A 14,996-nucleotide genomic window follows, 5' to 3' on the forward strand; every position below is an offset into this window, starting at 1 on the left:
TTTCTCCTGATGCCTCTGCTGACCCTGTTTTAAGGTAACACTGCTGGCTAGCATCTTTGTCATGATCCTTTCCTTGTCCTAACTCATCTGTGGCTCAGGAAGCTCTCCAGCTCACAGACTAGCTGGCGGCATCTTGTGATGCCATCATTGTAAGGTGTTGCTACTTGTATTCACTCTGGATGGGCAACTCTTGCAGTATCTTCCAGTCCCGGTGAGTGCCAGCAGTACACTACAGTCTGTATTTACGTCTTTCTAATGTCTTTTAATCAGTCCTAAAGGAAATCAACCCTGAGTGCTCATTGGAAGGACAAATACTGAAGCTGAAGCTCAAATATTTTGGCCACGTAATGCGAAGAGAAAACTCCCTGGAAAAGACCCTGATGCTGGGAAAGATCAAAGGCAAAAGGAGAAGGGGACGGCAGAGGATGAGATGGCTAGATAGCATCACCGATGCAATGAATATGGACTTGAGCACACTCGGCGAGAGAGCGCAGGACAGGAAGGCCTGGCGTGCTACAGTCCATGGGGTCAAGAAGAGTCAGACATGACTTAATGACTGAACAAATGTATTTTAAGTTTTATGGTAATATCCACCGCATCAGAGCATTGGTCCAAAAGGGGGCTGTTGACTCTTTATTCAGGTCTGCATAAGCTAGGAATTGGGCCTATGTGTCAAAAAAAAGTTAGCTTCTTTCTTGTTTAGTTAACTGCTGGTTTACAAATGCTGGATGGGTGGTGTCCTTTTTTTTTAATGTACAGTACTCTGTGCTGGATCACTGCCTTGTTGTGGCGAAGGGGCTTGCGTAACTCAGTGAAGCCATAAGCTATGCTGTGCAGGGCCACCAAAGACGGACAGGTCATGGCGGAGAGTTCTGACAAAATGTGGTCCGCTGGAGGAGGAAATGGCAACCCACTCCAGTATTCTTGCCAAGAAAACCCCATGGAACGTATCACAAGGTTACAAGATATGATGCCGGAAGAGGAGCCCCTCAGGTCGGAAGGTGTCCAATATACTACTGGGGAAGAGCAGAGGGAATTTCCAAGTAGTGCCAGAAAGAGTGAAGTGGATGGGCCAAAGCCGAAAGGACACTCAGCTGTGGAAAAGAAAATCATCGGATTTTCTTTTCCACAACTGGTGAAAAGAAAATCCGATGCTGTACAATCCTGAACAATATTGTTCTAATATACAATCCTGAACAATACTGAACAAGAACAATATTGTTTAGGAACCTGGAATGTAAGGTCAATGAATCAAGGTAAGCTGGAGGTGGTCAAACATGAGATGGCAAGATTGAACACCGACATCTTGGGAATCAGCAAACTAAAATGGACAAGAATGGGCGAATTTAATTCAGGTGACCATTATATCTACTACTGCAGGCAAGAATCCCTTAGAAGAAATGGAGTAACACTCATAGTCAGTAAAAGGGTGGGAAAAACAAAAACTGGGGTACAATCTCAAAAACGATAGAATGATCTCAGTACAAATCCAAGGCATACCATTCAACATCACAGTAATTCAAGTCTATGCCCCAACCACTGAGGCCGAAGAAGCTGAGGTTGATCGGTTCGATGAAGACCTACAACACCTTCTAGAACTAACACAAAAAAAAGATGTCCTCTTCATCATAGGGGACTGGAATGCTAAAGTAGGAAGTCAAGAAATCACCGGGATAACAGGCAGGCATGGCCTTGGTGTACAAAATGAAGCAGGACAAAAGCTAATAGAGTTTTGCCAAGAGAACACACTGATCATAGCAAACACTCTTTTCCAACAGCACAAGAGGCAACTCTACACATGGACATCACCAGATGGTCAATATCGAAATCAGATTGATTATGTCCTTTGCAGCCAAAGATGGAGAAGCTCCATACAGTCAGTAAAAACAAGACCTGGAGCTGACTGTGGCTCAGATCATGAGCTTCTTGTTGCAAAATTTCGGCTGAAATTGAAGAACGTAGGGAAAACCACTAAACCATACAGGTATGACCTAAATCATATCCCTTATGAATGTACAGTGGAGATGACAAATAGATTTAAGGGATTAGACCTGATAGACAGAGTGCCTGAGGAACTATGGACAGAGGTCCGTAACATGGTTCAGGAGGCAGCAACGAAATCCATCCCAAAGAAAAAGAAATGCAAGAAAGCCAAGTGGCTGTCTGATGAGGCTTTACAAGTAGCTGAGGAAAGCAGGGAAGCGAAAAGCAAAGGAGAAAGGGGAAGATATACCCAACTGAATGCAGAGTTCCAGAGAACAGCAAGGAGAGACAAGAAGGCCTTCTTAAACGAACAATGCAAAGAAATGGAGGAAAACAACAAAATGGGAAAGACTAGAGATCTTTTCAAGACAATCAGAGATCTCAAGGGAATGTTTTGTGCAAAGACAGGCATGATAAAGGACAAAGAAGGCAGAGACCTAACAGAAGCAGATGAGATTAAGAAGAGGTGGAAAGAATACACAGAAGAACTATACAGGAAAGATCTTAATATCCCTGATAGCCATGATAGTGCGGTCACTGTACTTGAGCCGGACATCCTCGAGAGTGAAGTCAAGTGGGCCTTAGGAAGCATTACTAACAACAAAGCTAGTGGAGATGGCAGTATTCCTGCTGAGCTATTTAAAATCCTAAAAGATGATGCTGTTAAAGTGCTGCATTCAATATGCCAACAAATTTGGAACACTCAATAGTGGCCACAAGACTGGAAAAGGTCAGTTTACATTCCAGTTCCAAAGAAGGGCAATGCCAAAAAGTGTTCGAACTACCATACAATTGCGCTCATTTCACATGCCAGCAAGGTGATGCTCAAAATCCTACAAACTAGGCTTTAGCAGTATGTGAACTGAGAACTACCAGAAGTACAAGCTGGGTTCCAAAGAGGCAGAGGAACGAGAGATCAAATCGCCAACATTCTAGGGATGGGGGAGAATTTCTCCCCGAAACTTCGGGGGGCTGAGTGCCAACGCATTCGGTCCTCCAAAGGTTGTTTGGGGAGAAATTCTCCACCCCCCCTGCTCCCCCCCCCGGGATGGGACTTACCTTTCACGAATGTCCCTCCCGGCGGCGGGTCCCAGCGGCGGTTCGGCAGGTCTTTGTCAGGGGTGGGGGCGGCAGCCGGTCTTTCGACCAGCTGCCACCGCCGCCATTACAAGAAAAGTTAAAAAAAAAAAAAACGCCCCTGTGATAGGCTACGTAACGATTAACGTAGCCTATCACGGCTAGATTTGCAAAGTCAGCCGTGATAGGCTACGTTAATCGACACATAGCCTATCACGGGTGACTTTGAAAAAAAAAAAAGCTCGTACAGCTAATGGCGGCCCCCATAGGGAGCCGCCATTCGCATTCCTTATTTGGTCCCTGTAGTCTACGTAAATCTTTACGTAGACTACAGCGAAAATAAGCACAACGCAAATAACGTTGCCCTCATTTTCGCCGTAGTCTACGTAAATCTTTACGTAGACTACAGGGACCAAATAAGGAACGCGAATGGCGGCTCCCTATGGGGGCTGCCATTAGCTGTACGAGCTTTTTTTTTTTTCAAAGTCACCCGTGATAGGCTACGTGACAATTAACATAGCCTATCAAGGCTGACTTTGCAGATCTAGCCGTGATAGGCTACGTTAATTGTTACGTAGCCTATCAAAGGGGCGTTGTTTTTGTTTTTCTTTTGAGGTTCGCGGCCGGGGAGACAGGGCGCTTCTCCCCGGCCTGAATTTTGGCCGGGCAAGGAGGGAAGCCTCCCCCCTGGCCTGAATTTTGGCCGGGCGAGGAGGGAAGCCTCCCCCCCCGGCCTGAACTTCGGGGGGAGCAGCGAAGCGCCTCCCCCCCGCCGTGAAGCAAGCTGCGAGACCAGGTAAGTGACTTTCGTGCATCCCTACAACATTCACTGGATCATGGAGAAAGCAAGAGAATTCCAGAAAAACATCTGTTTCTCCTTCATTGACTACGCTAAAGCCTTTGATTGTGTAGATCACAACAAACTCTGGCAAATTCTTAAAGAGATGGGAGTACCAGACCACCTTACCTGTCTCCTGAGAAACCTGTACGAGGATCAAGAAGGAACAGTAATAACCAGAAATGGAACAACCGATTGGTTCAAAATTGGGAGAGGAGTATGGCAAGGCTGCATATTGTTGCCCTGCTTATTTAACTTATATGCAGAGTACATCATGAGAAACGCCAGGTTGGATGAATCACAGGTCGGAATTAAGATTGCCAGGAGAATTATCAACAACCTCAGGTACGCAGACGATACCACCCTAATGGCAGAAAGTGAAGAGGATCTAAAGAGCCTCTTGTTGAACTTGAGGGTGAAAGTGGAGAGTGCAAAAGCTGGTTTGAAACTCAACATTAAAAAAACGAAGATCATGGCATCTGACCCCATCATTTCCTGGCATATAGAAGGGGGGGAAATGGAAGCAGAGACAGATTTTATTTTCTTGGGCTCCAAGATCACTGCAGACAGTGACTGTAGCCATGAAATTAAAAGATGCTTGCTCCTTGGGAGGAAAGCGATGGCAAACCTAGACAGCATAGTAAGAAGCAGAGACATCACCTTGCCAACAAAGGTCCGTCTAATCAAAGCTATGGTTTTCCCAGTAGTAATGTATGGCTGTGAGACCTGGACTATAAGGAAGGCTGAGCGCCGAAGAATGGATGCTTTCGAACTGTGGTGCTGGAGAAGACTCTTACGAGTCCCCTGGACTGCAAGGAGGTCAAATCAGTCCATCCTAAAGGAAATCAACCCTGAGTGCTCATTGGAAGGACAGATACTGAAGCTGAAGCTCCAATATTTTGGCCACCTAATGTGAAGAGAAAACTCCCTGGAAAAGACTCTGATGCTGGGAAAGATTGAAGGCAAAAGGAGAAGGGGACGGCAGAGGGTGAGATGGCTAGATAGCATCACCGATGCAATGAATATGAACTTGAGCACACTCCGGGAGAGAGCAGAGGACAGGAAGGCCTGGCGTACTATGGTCCATGGGGTCACGAAGAGTCGGACACAACTTAACGACTGAACAACAACAACTCTGTGCTGATCAACACTGAATTTCTTCTGCAGTGTTATCACCTAGTTTTGTGAGATTGTACTGCAGCTTCCCAGTATATTTTGGATTTAACAAGGTTGCACCGTTTGAAGTCACCTAAATATTTTGTGCTTCGTTGTTCTCTTCTTTTACTAGACTATTAATTAATGTTAATTTTCCACTAATGAACACTACACTTAAAATATCTCCTTATATACCATATCTCCTTTATTCTCCCTTTTACTTCCATTTTATTTCTCCCAGGATTATCTTGAAACATGAAGTACTTTTTTAATATATTTATTTTGCATTTCTAAAGACATGAATATTGATCTGTTTGGAATGTAGCACACACTATGGGTTTAAAAAGCAGGTCATTAAAGGCATTAAGTCCTAATGTTAAACGAAGCAGTTCCAGACTTCTTTGCTGCAGGAAGTCCTGCTATTATGTTCAGCAATGGTGACGCTCTGTATAACATTGGCTGGTGCCCTAAAATAAATTAATAAGTTATGTGTTAAAAAGCTTTGTGGATGAGAAGTGAAACAAAAAGTAACCAGTCGGCTGTAGGATGTGCTGATAAAAGAATTGGACAGATCCTAGAAATCTATTGCTTGTGAACTCAGTATTTATTCAAAAATATTTGAGAATGGTCAGGCACAATTAGACATTTCTATGTATTTAGACCAATAATAATGCCGAAAGTTATACAAAATGGAGAGCAAATATGGAATCAAACCAGAAAGCCTGAGGAGCAGTATGTTCAGTGATGCTAAAGGAACTATGCCAAGGGCCAAAGCAACCACTACGGAAATTATTCATCTGCTCCTGGTCATTTCTCACCTATACTGCTGCAGTCTCCTCCTCTTTGGCCTTCTGTTGTCTTGCCTTGGTCCTCTCACATCTATCAGGCGTTCTGATCCCAATATCTTTCACATCTCAACCAACCTGATCACATGACACCACTTCTTAAATCCTACACTAGGGATGGGAGAATCAGCAGGACTTGACCTTGTCAAGGTTCTCCGAGTACCACCTCAAAGCTCGGTCCGCCAAGTACCACCTCAAAGCTATTACGGCAAAAAAAAGGGGAACGCAAATGGCAGCCACCGTAGCCGCCGCCATTTGCGTACACTGTTGTTGTTGTTTTAGCTTGCCATGATAGGCTACGTAAGTATTTACATAGCCTATCATGGGAAAGGCAGCTACACAAATGGCGTGGCTGCTTTTGCTGTGATAGTCTACGTAAATACTTATGTAGCCTATCACGGCAGCCTGGCCGGACACAAATGGCGGCCACTACTAGGGATGTACGAAAGTCACTTACCTTTCGCAGATTATGTTGATGGTGGGGGGGAGGCGTTCCGTCCCTCCCCCCGGAATCCTCGACGGGGGGGAGGCGCTCCGTTCCTCCCCCCCAGAATCCTCCACGGCCAGCTGAGCTCCGCGACAGCTCCGCCGAGCAGCCGGCCAGGCCCAGCCAGGCCAGAGCCGTCCGCAGCTGGATTTCCGGCTGTGGAGGGCTCTGGGGGGGGGGAACCGCGTACGCAAATGGCAGCAGCTACGGCCGCCACCATTTCCATTCCTTATTTTTGCCATCTTAATCTACGTAAATATTTACATAGACTATGACAGAGAAAATCAAGGGGAATGCAAATAGCATAGCAGGCGCTATTTGCGTCCCTTTTTGATTCACCGTTTTAGCCTACATAAATATTTATGTAAATGGCCGTAGCCGCCATTTGCGTACGCGGTTTTGTGTTTTTTTTAAAACCCACCCAGCCATGATAGGCTACGTAAATCTTTACGTAGCCTATCACGTTGGTTTGTTGTTGTTGTTTTTAACAAGACTGCAAATGGCTTTGGCGGCAGCCAGTCGGAAGACCAGCCGCCACAGCCACCGCCGCCGGAGCCGCCGCCGCCCAGAAGATCCGCCCCAGGTAAGTCTCGTCCCGGGGGGGATCCACGGGGGGGCAGGGGGGGCAAGCCATTCCGCCACGGAGTTCGGGGGGCCGAATGCACTGGCATTCGGCCTCACCGAGATCCGTGACGGAATTCTCTGACATCCCTAGCCACTACAGCGGCCGCCATTTGAGTCCGCAGCAGCCAGCCAAGAGACCAGCTGCCGCCGCCGGAGCCACCGCTGCCGCTGGAACATCTGCCCCAGGTAAGCTTCGTCCTGGAGGGGATTCTGCGGGGGAGCAGGGGGTGGGAGGCCATTCCGCCACAGGTTTCGGGGGGCCGAATGCCAGTGCATTTGGCCTCACTGAAATCCGTGGTGGAATTCTCTGCCATCTCTACAAGTAGTATAGAAGTTCAATAGCACCCTCCCACTTATGTTCCCCAGCAACTGGGGGATGTACATAAGCATACTGCCTCCATACTGGGGATAGCATATATAGCGATCATGACTAGTAGCCATTGATAGCCTTATCCTCCATGAAGGCCTTGTTCTTCCCTTAATATCTCCACTTTTATACCCCCACTCCAACCCTGCAGATGGCCTTTCCTCCTCCATATCCACCATATCCTTAGATGTCAGAAGGTCTCTTCCTCCTTCAAAAGACTCTGTCCTTTTATCCCCTTGCTGTCCCATGAGCATGGAACTGCCTACCAGAACACCTCTCTCACTTTCTCCAACTCCCTCTTCAAGACCCATCTTTCCCCTGGGGCCTTTAGCTCAAATCAGGAATCGCCTGATTCCTATGCTTTACTGCAATGTGGACTCTAACTAAACTTACGTGTGTGTAACTGGAACAACCCTGAGCAAAATTTTAGATTGTAATCTCCTCCAGGAAGGGGCCTGACATCTTTACTTCTGTAAAGTGACATGCACACTGATGATCCTATATAAGTAACCCATCATACTGTGCAGACCTTCTAAAATTAAGGGGGTGTTACCTTTGGCCTCTGTGCTGAGGAGGATTTTCCTTTAAGAGAAAACTACCAATTATTATCTCTGAAGAAACTGTGAGGAAGGAAATGACAAAATCCAACCCTACCCACTGGGTTCCTTGCAGACATCCCTCTGCAGAATATGGATACTTCTGCGTTGGCATGGCTGGCAAGAATAAGGAAAGGGGTTTCAGGGAGTGGAATGAGGTGGGAATAGATAACAGGATGTGCCTGATTCCTACAGAGTGACTTTACCCTATAAAACGGTAACTGTGCCATTGGTAACTAGAGACAGGACTGGTTCCAGCTTTTTAGGTGAGCCCTTGGGCAAGGTGCATGTAATGGGCCCACCCTACCTGGGTGGGCCCATTTCCATTCCCCTCTCCCTCTGGGGTCTGGGCCCAATCTACACAATCATCCAGAGGGAAAACACAAGGCAAGTGGACAATTCTCCTCCATCTCTTCACTCTTATCATTCATTGCTTGCATGTGGCAGGTGAACTGGCAGTGACAGCAAGACAGCGGGGCAGCAAAGTAGAGGTTCCAGGGGTCAGCAGTGGACCCTTGCAGAGGTGTGGGCCTTGGTAGATGCCCAGTGATACCAACCTATGACACCAGGCTTGACTATAGTTCTTCTCAGGGCTAAGCCAAAATGACAGTGAATTATAAGACACAAATGTAGACTTGGAGGGTATGTTCTCCAACTCAGGATCCCTGAGGTTAGTGACTTGATCTGGAAGCTGAAGAAGAACCTGGAATCTGAAATACAGCAAGCATGAGTATTGTTGTGCTGACCAGGAAATGGAATAAGGCTGGAATCATACTAGACTTCCCAGCCTCAGAGACCAATGTTGCAAACCACAATTCCATCTATACCCGAGAAGATTCTGACTTCTGAGGCCTGAGCACACACAGTCCACAATAGTTCACTAGGCTAAGTCCTGGCTTCAGAGTTTCCCAGTTCCAATGTCTCTGACAGGTCTGTGCTGTCATTCTCCCCATTTCCTGGCTCATAGAATCATAGAATCACAGAATAGTAAGGTTGGAAGGGGCCTACAAGGCCATCGAGTCCAACCCCCTGCTCAGTGCAGGAATCCAAGTCAGAGCATCCCTGACAAATGGCTGTCCAGCCTCGTCTTGAAGGCCTCCAGTGTGGGAGAGCCCACCACCTCCCCAGGTAATTGGTTCCATTGTCAGTCCATTGGATTGGATCCAGGCTATGTTACTTGCATTTAGGACCCATTGAAAGCAATGGGACAAGTTATTCTTGTCTTAGTTTCCACTGAAATCAATGGGACTTAAGAACAACTAACTTAGGCTGCCATCCTATGCCCACTTAACAGGGACTAAGCTCCACTGAAATCTATGGGATTTACTTTTGTGTAGATATGCATACAATTGCACTTCTTTCTGGATCCAACCCTTTGTGTGCACATTAAAAAAGACATCTTGGAATTGAGCCACCTCTGTCCTTCCTTGTCCCTTTTCATGTAGCACTTGCACAGTCTGTGTAATAAATTGAACTTGACAATCCACGGATGAAAAAAGCATCTGTTACAGAGCTGCCTTCATATCGTCTATGGATGTGAACAGGTAGGAAGAAGATGCCATGGGAGAAAAGGATCCATAGTGCAATTTCATCCCACCTTTTCTAGGACAGCCAAATCTAATGCCACTGCCTATAAGTCAGCCTGGAATCGAGGCACCTGTCCAGACTTTGATTCATCATTAACCTGCTCACATTTTCCTATCAGCAAAAAGTTCTGAAACTCATTGCCCGCCCACATTGGCTCTTCTTGTTGTCCCCTTATAAACAAGTCAGTTTAAACAAGTGAGATTTAAATCAATAACGTGCATTCACAGGTAAAATTGGTTTTAAATTTATTACATAATATGGCTCAAATGTGACAAGGCAGAATGCATCATAAATTTGGGGGGGAAATCAGAACAAAAAGGGGGTTGTTTGGGTGAGCATCCACTTGGCCAGAAGGTGATTTAGATTTTTCTCATTTGGAGAGAATCCCTATGGTAGCCTAATGCATCCACTGGGCATAATGCAATTGCAATGCAAAACAGAAAGTGTTTGACATATTGGTGTACAATGCCCACCCCTCCCCCGATTGTGTATTGATATCTGCTGCAATTTACCACCTGTGCAACCTACTTTTGATGAGTATCTGGTGCACACCTCACTGGAATGAATGGAAATTGAGCTGTTCTTGGAGGAGTGATCTGACTTGCCTCTGTCTATAATGAATTTAAAAAGTATTAGGGAAAGTATTGTGCGATCTCTGGAAATGTGCAAAAGGGGCTCTGCGTTGCATCAGAAGATAAAAATCTAGTGCCCAACCTAGTCCTTGGAAAGGGAAGTACTGATGCATGAACAAGGCACTTTGTATGTCCTCAAAAACACTCTCTCTTCTTTATTATGACTTCACATATTCCAGAAACTCACTGAAAGCAGATTCCAAAGCTTAACAGTAGTGAGCCCAGGCTGCCATTAAACTCTTCTTGCAGCTATGTGAAATATTGCTGCAAATATTTGAGTGACTTCTAACTGCTACATAGCAGCCACAATATACAACACATTCATTCCACAGAACTCCTAACCCCAAACATCAAACTCAGTGGGCCTCTTTTTCCTCACTCCCATTGCCTTTAGCTATTGTCACTCCTCCCGCTGTTGCCTGCTTGCTTGTCAGGGAGAGAACTGTCAAGCGAGCAAGAGCCAGCTGCCGCTGCCGCTCCCCCTTAGGGATGGCGGAGAAATCCACCACGGACTCTGCCACCCCTGGAGTCTGTAGTGGAACAGACTACACCCAACACAACCCCACGGAATCCCCCCCAGGACAGATCCTACCTGGTCAGCAGCCGGTCCGGTCTGTCCGCTGCTCCATCTGCGGACGCAGATGGCTGCTGTCTCCTGAGGACAGTGCAACGGAGAAGGTGGCGGTGCGGCAAAAGCAGGAGCATCCCTGCTTTAGCCATGATAGGCTACGTAAGTATTTATGTAGCCTATCACGGCAAAGAGTGGGGATGCAAATGGCGTCCGCTACGCCATTTGCGTCCCTGCTTTAGCCATGATAGGCTATGTAAGTATTTACCTAACCTATCACGGCTAACGCAGGGACGCAAATGGCGTCCTATACACCGGACACCATTTGCCTCCGCAGCCCGGCAGCGGATGGAAGTCCGGCTGCGGATGGACCCAGCCAGCGGCTCCGTGGCCTTGCTGTGGAGCGGAGCCGGCTGAGGAGGATTCCAGGGGGAGGGACGGATTGCCTCCCCCCCCACCAGCAGATGCCCTGGAAAGGAACCAGGTAAGTGATCTGCCCACCCCTACTCCTCCTACTCCTCTTTGCTCCCATCACCGAGTCAAAAGAAAAGACTGGACAAATGAGCAAGCATGTAGTGGTGAGGAGAAGCAGCAGTATGGTGTAGTGGTTAGCAAGTCAGATTAGGCCTGGGGAGATGTGTGTTTAAATTCCAACTCAGCTATCAAGTGCCCTGAGTGACCTTGGGCCAGTTGCTATCTCTCTTGCGAATGGCCATAGCTCAGTGGTAGAGCACCTGCTTTGCATGCAGAAGGTCCCAGGTTCAAGCCCTGGCATCTCCAGGTAGGCTGGGAAAGAGACTCCCCTCTGAAAACCTGGAGAGCTCCTGCCAATCAGGATAGATAATATTGAGCTAGATGGACCCATGATCTGACTCTGTATAATGAAGCTTCCTATATTGCTGTAGCCTGGTGGTACCAGACATGCCAATATCTGATGATGGCACTGACCTATGGAGCATTGACTTAATATAAGAAGAGCCTTGCTGAATCACGCTAAAGGTTCCACTGGTCCATCATCCCATGTCCATACGTGTGCTACTGGGAAGCCCACAAGGAGAACATGATGTCCTGTTGGTGATGGTTGCTAGAGTGTTGACAGGTCTCCCTGCTCCTGATGCATCATGTCCAGGTTGCAAGAGGTGAAAAGGAAGGAAATAGTATTGCATCCTAGGCCCCATCTACATGGCACCACTTTGGCCCCCCACCCCATCGCAACTGCGCAGCAACGCAGCTTCAAATCACCATGCCCTGCGATGCACTCACGATGTACTGCGCGCTTCCCTAAGAGACTTGCCATGTCCTCTTTTTTTGCCATTATACTGAGATGCGTAGCTGTGCAGTCCCATGAGTGTGGGGGTGCGAAACTTCACTGGCTGTTTTATATTTGAGGAGCTCTGCTGTGTCTTTCTGACCCTGTTTTAGGTAAAAAAAAATTGTGCTCCTTCATTTCTGCGGCATCAGTTTGTCAGTTCCCCAGCCCGAGACTCTTGCGATGGTTCGCAATCACAAGTGTGAGCACTACGTGCCTAGCCATCGCTCCAAAATGGTGGCCAAAGCGATGTTGTTCCTCCCCCAAGGCACCCCCCCAGCCCTTGGGTACCGGGTCTACAACTGTTGCGAAGATAGGAAGCTGCAAAAATGTGCGAAAGTGTGATTCAATAAATGATAGCATCCCTCTGTGCCTCAGTAACTGCGCAGCTGCAAAGGGATGGGGAGCAAAGGGGAGTCACAGACCAACATAGGCACTATGCATGCCTACAATACATCCCCTGTAAGATGTGTAGTCAGTTTGGGGAAGGAACAGATGGCCTGCAACCACGGGGAAACCTACAGCAAACCCCCAAAATTGCAGTAAAAATGACTCCTTGAACTCCACTTTTTCCGAGCAAAACCTACGGATGGCTACAAAGTCACGACTGTGTCATCTATCATGAGGGACCTTGACTCACACCTGCCCCGGAGTAAAAGCCCGGTGTAGATGGGGCCCTAGTCTCTAAAAAAAATAAAGGAAAGCCAGCACAAGCCAAGCTTGTTCAAGCAGCGTTTCCTAGTAGGAGGGGATTGGAAATTGAGTATTCCCTGGCCCTTACTATGGATTTAATGCCACTTCAGCTGCAAAAGAGCAAACACAGCTAAGAAAGTCCCACAGATTTGGATTTTTAGCATGTGATACTAAGCAGATTAACTGGGTGGGGGCGGGGAGTTCCATCGACATCAACAGCACTTGCTTCCAAGCAAATGCATTTTAGATCAGAGTATAAAGCCAGTTTAAATCCAGCTAATACATTTTGTGGATTGGAATAATGCCTGAAGGGCAAAGTCGTTAAAACTAGAAAAACTTTGCACTTCAGTGGCATACCAAAATGCATAACGAGAACCACTGTGGAATTGTTGTGAACTACAGCAACTCTCTGATCAGTTCATCAGTTCTGGTTTAATGTTCAGATAACTGGAAGTAGAAAGAGGCCTTGTTTCTGCATCTTAAGCAGGAAAACAGAAAATGTTTTATGGGCTTTCATGCCGTATTTGAAGATTATCATAAAGTAGGAATTTTCCCGCTGTAAAGGCTCTAAAGAGTAAACCTTTAAGACTACTTGACATTCATTACAAATTTTTCAAGGAATAATCCACAGCTACAGTTTCTACTGAATCCCAAGCATCAAAATCCAAGCATGAAGTCCACTTTTTAAATTAATTGCTGCACTTTAATGAACAACACTTCCTAGTATAAAGTGTATTTACAATGATCCCATTGACACACTTCCTTCGGCTTTTCAGAAAATATTGATTCTTAATAAACAAGCATGTTAGCAGCTTGGAAGCAAATGTTACAGATGGCTACATGAGGGGGGCAGGGGATGTGGGCAATGAACACTTTGTATCTGTACACACCTTTATATTAAGCATATCCTTGGTCTATAAACATGATGAAGGAGATCCGCGGGGGGAGGGGGGATTACAAGTACTTCAGAAACATGGCCCTGGCCTTTAAGGGCCATTGAAAACACACACACACACACATACACACATATCCTTTACAGCAACCTTCTCCAACCTGATGCTCTCCAGCTGTGTTTGACTACAACTCCCAGAATCCCTCAACAAGTGTGAAAGGTATCAGGTTCAGAAAAGCTGCATTCTTGGCCACCATCACACTAATACAAATCCAGCACCAGCAGTGCATCCTATCCCCCATTGAAAGGAGGATGGGTAGTCTCTTTGCAAAGAGAGATATAAGCAGTGGGGGCTGGTGGCCCCGAGTTTCAGTCAAAACCAGTCAGAACCAGCCAATGTGCGCCATCCTGTGCTCCTACAATGCATGTGCTGGCATACTTTCTTTGGGCTTAATGCCTGAACAGGATTTATATCCAGTGGAGGCTGGTGGCTTTATACCTATGAAAAAGAAACCAAATGCACAGTTACAAGATGGGGGGGTATGTGGCTCAACAACACTACAAGCGAGAAGGATCTTGGAATTGTTTTCGATCACAAGCTGAATGTGAGCCAACAATGTGATGTGGCTACAAAAAAGGCAAATGCTCTTTTGGGCGGCATTAATAGAAGCATAGCTTCCAAATCCCGGGAAGTACTAGTTCCCCTCTACTCAGCACTGTTTAGGCCTCATCTGGAGTACTGTGTCCAGTTCTGGGCACCACACTTGAAGAAGGATGCAGACAAACTGGAAAGGGTTCAGAGGAGGGCAACAAAGATGATCAGGGGACTGGAAACAAAGCCCTATGAAGAGACTGAAAGAACTGGGCATGTTTAGCCTTGAGAAGAGAAGACTGAGGGGAGATCTGATAGGGCTCTTCAAGTACTTGAAAGGTTGTCACAGAGAGGAAGGCCAGGATCTCTTCTCGATCATCCCAGAGTGCAGGACACGGAATAATGGGCTCAAGTTACAGGAAGCCAGATTCCGGCTGAACATCAGGAAAAACTTCCTGACTGTGAGAGCAATATGACAATGGAACCAATTGCCTAGGGAGGTGGTGGGCTCTCCCACACTGGAGGCATTCAAGATGAGGCTGGACAGCCATCTATCAGGGATACTCTGACTTGGATTCCTGCATTGAGCAGGGGGTTGGACTCGATGGCCTTGTAGGCCCCTTCCAACACTACTATTCTATTACGCTATGATTCTACCGGCCTTTCCCAACTTGGTGCCTTCCAGAAGGGTTGGACTACAACTTCCATCATCCTCTCACATTTTGATTATTGCAGAGAGAGATGATAGATA

Source organism: Heloderma suspectum, chromosome 3 (genome assembly GCF_057233095.1).
Source record: "Heloderma suspectum isolate Gila_16-S chromosome 3, 16-S_ref, whole genome shotgun sequence".
NCBI lineage: Eukaryota > Metazoa > Chordata > Lepidosauria > Squamata > Helodermatidae > Heloderma > Heloderma suspectum.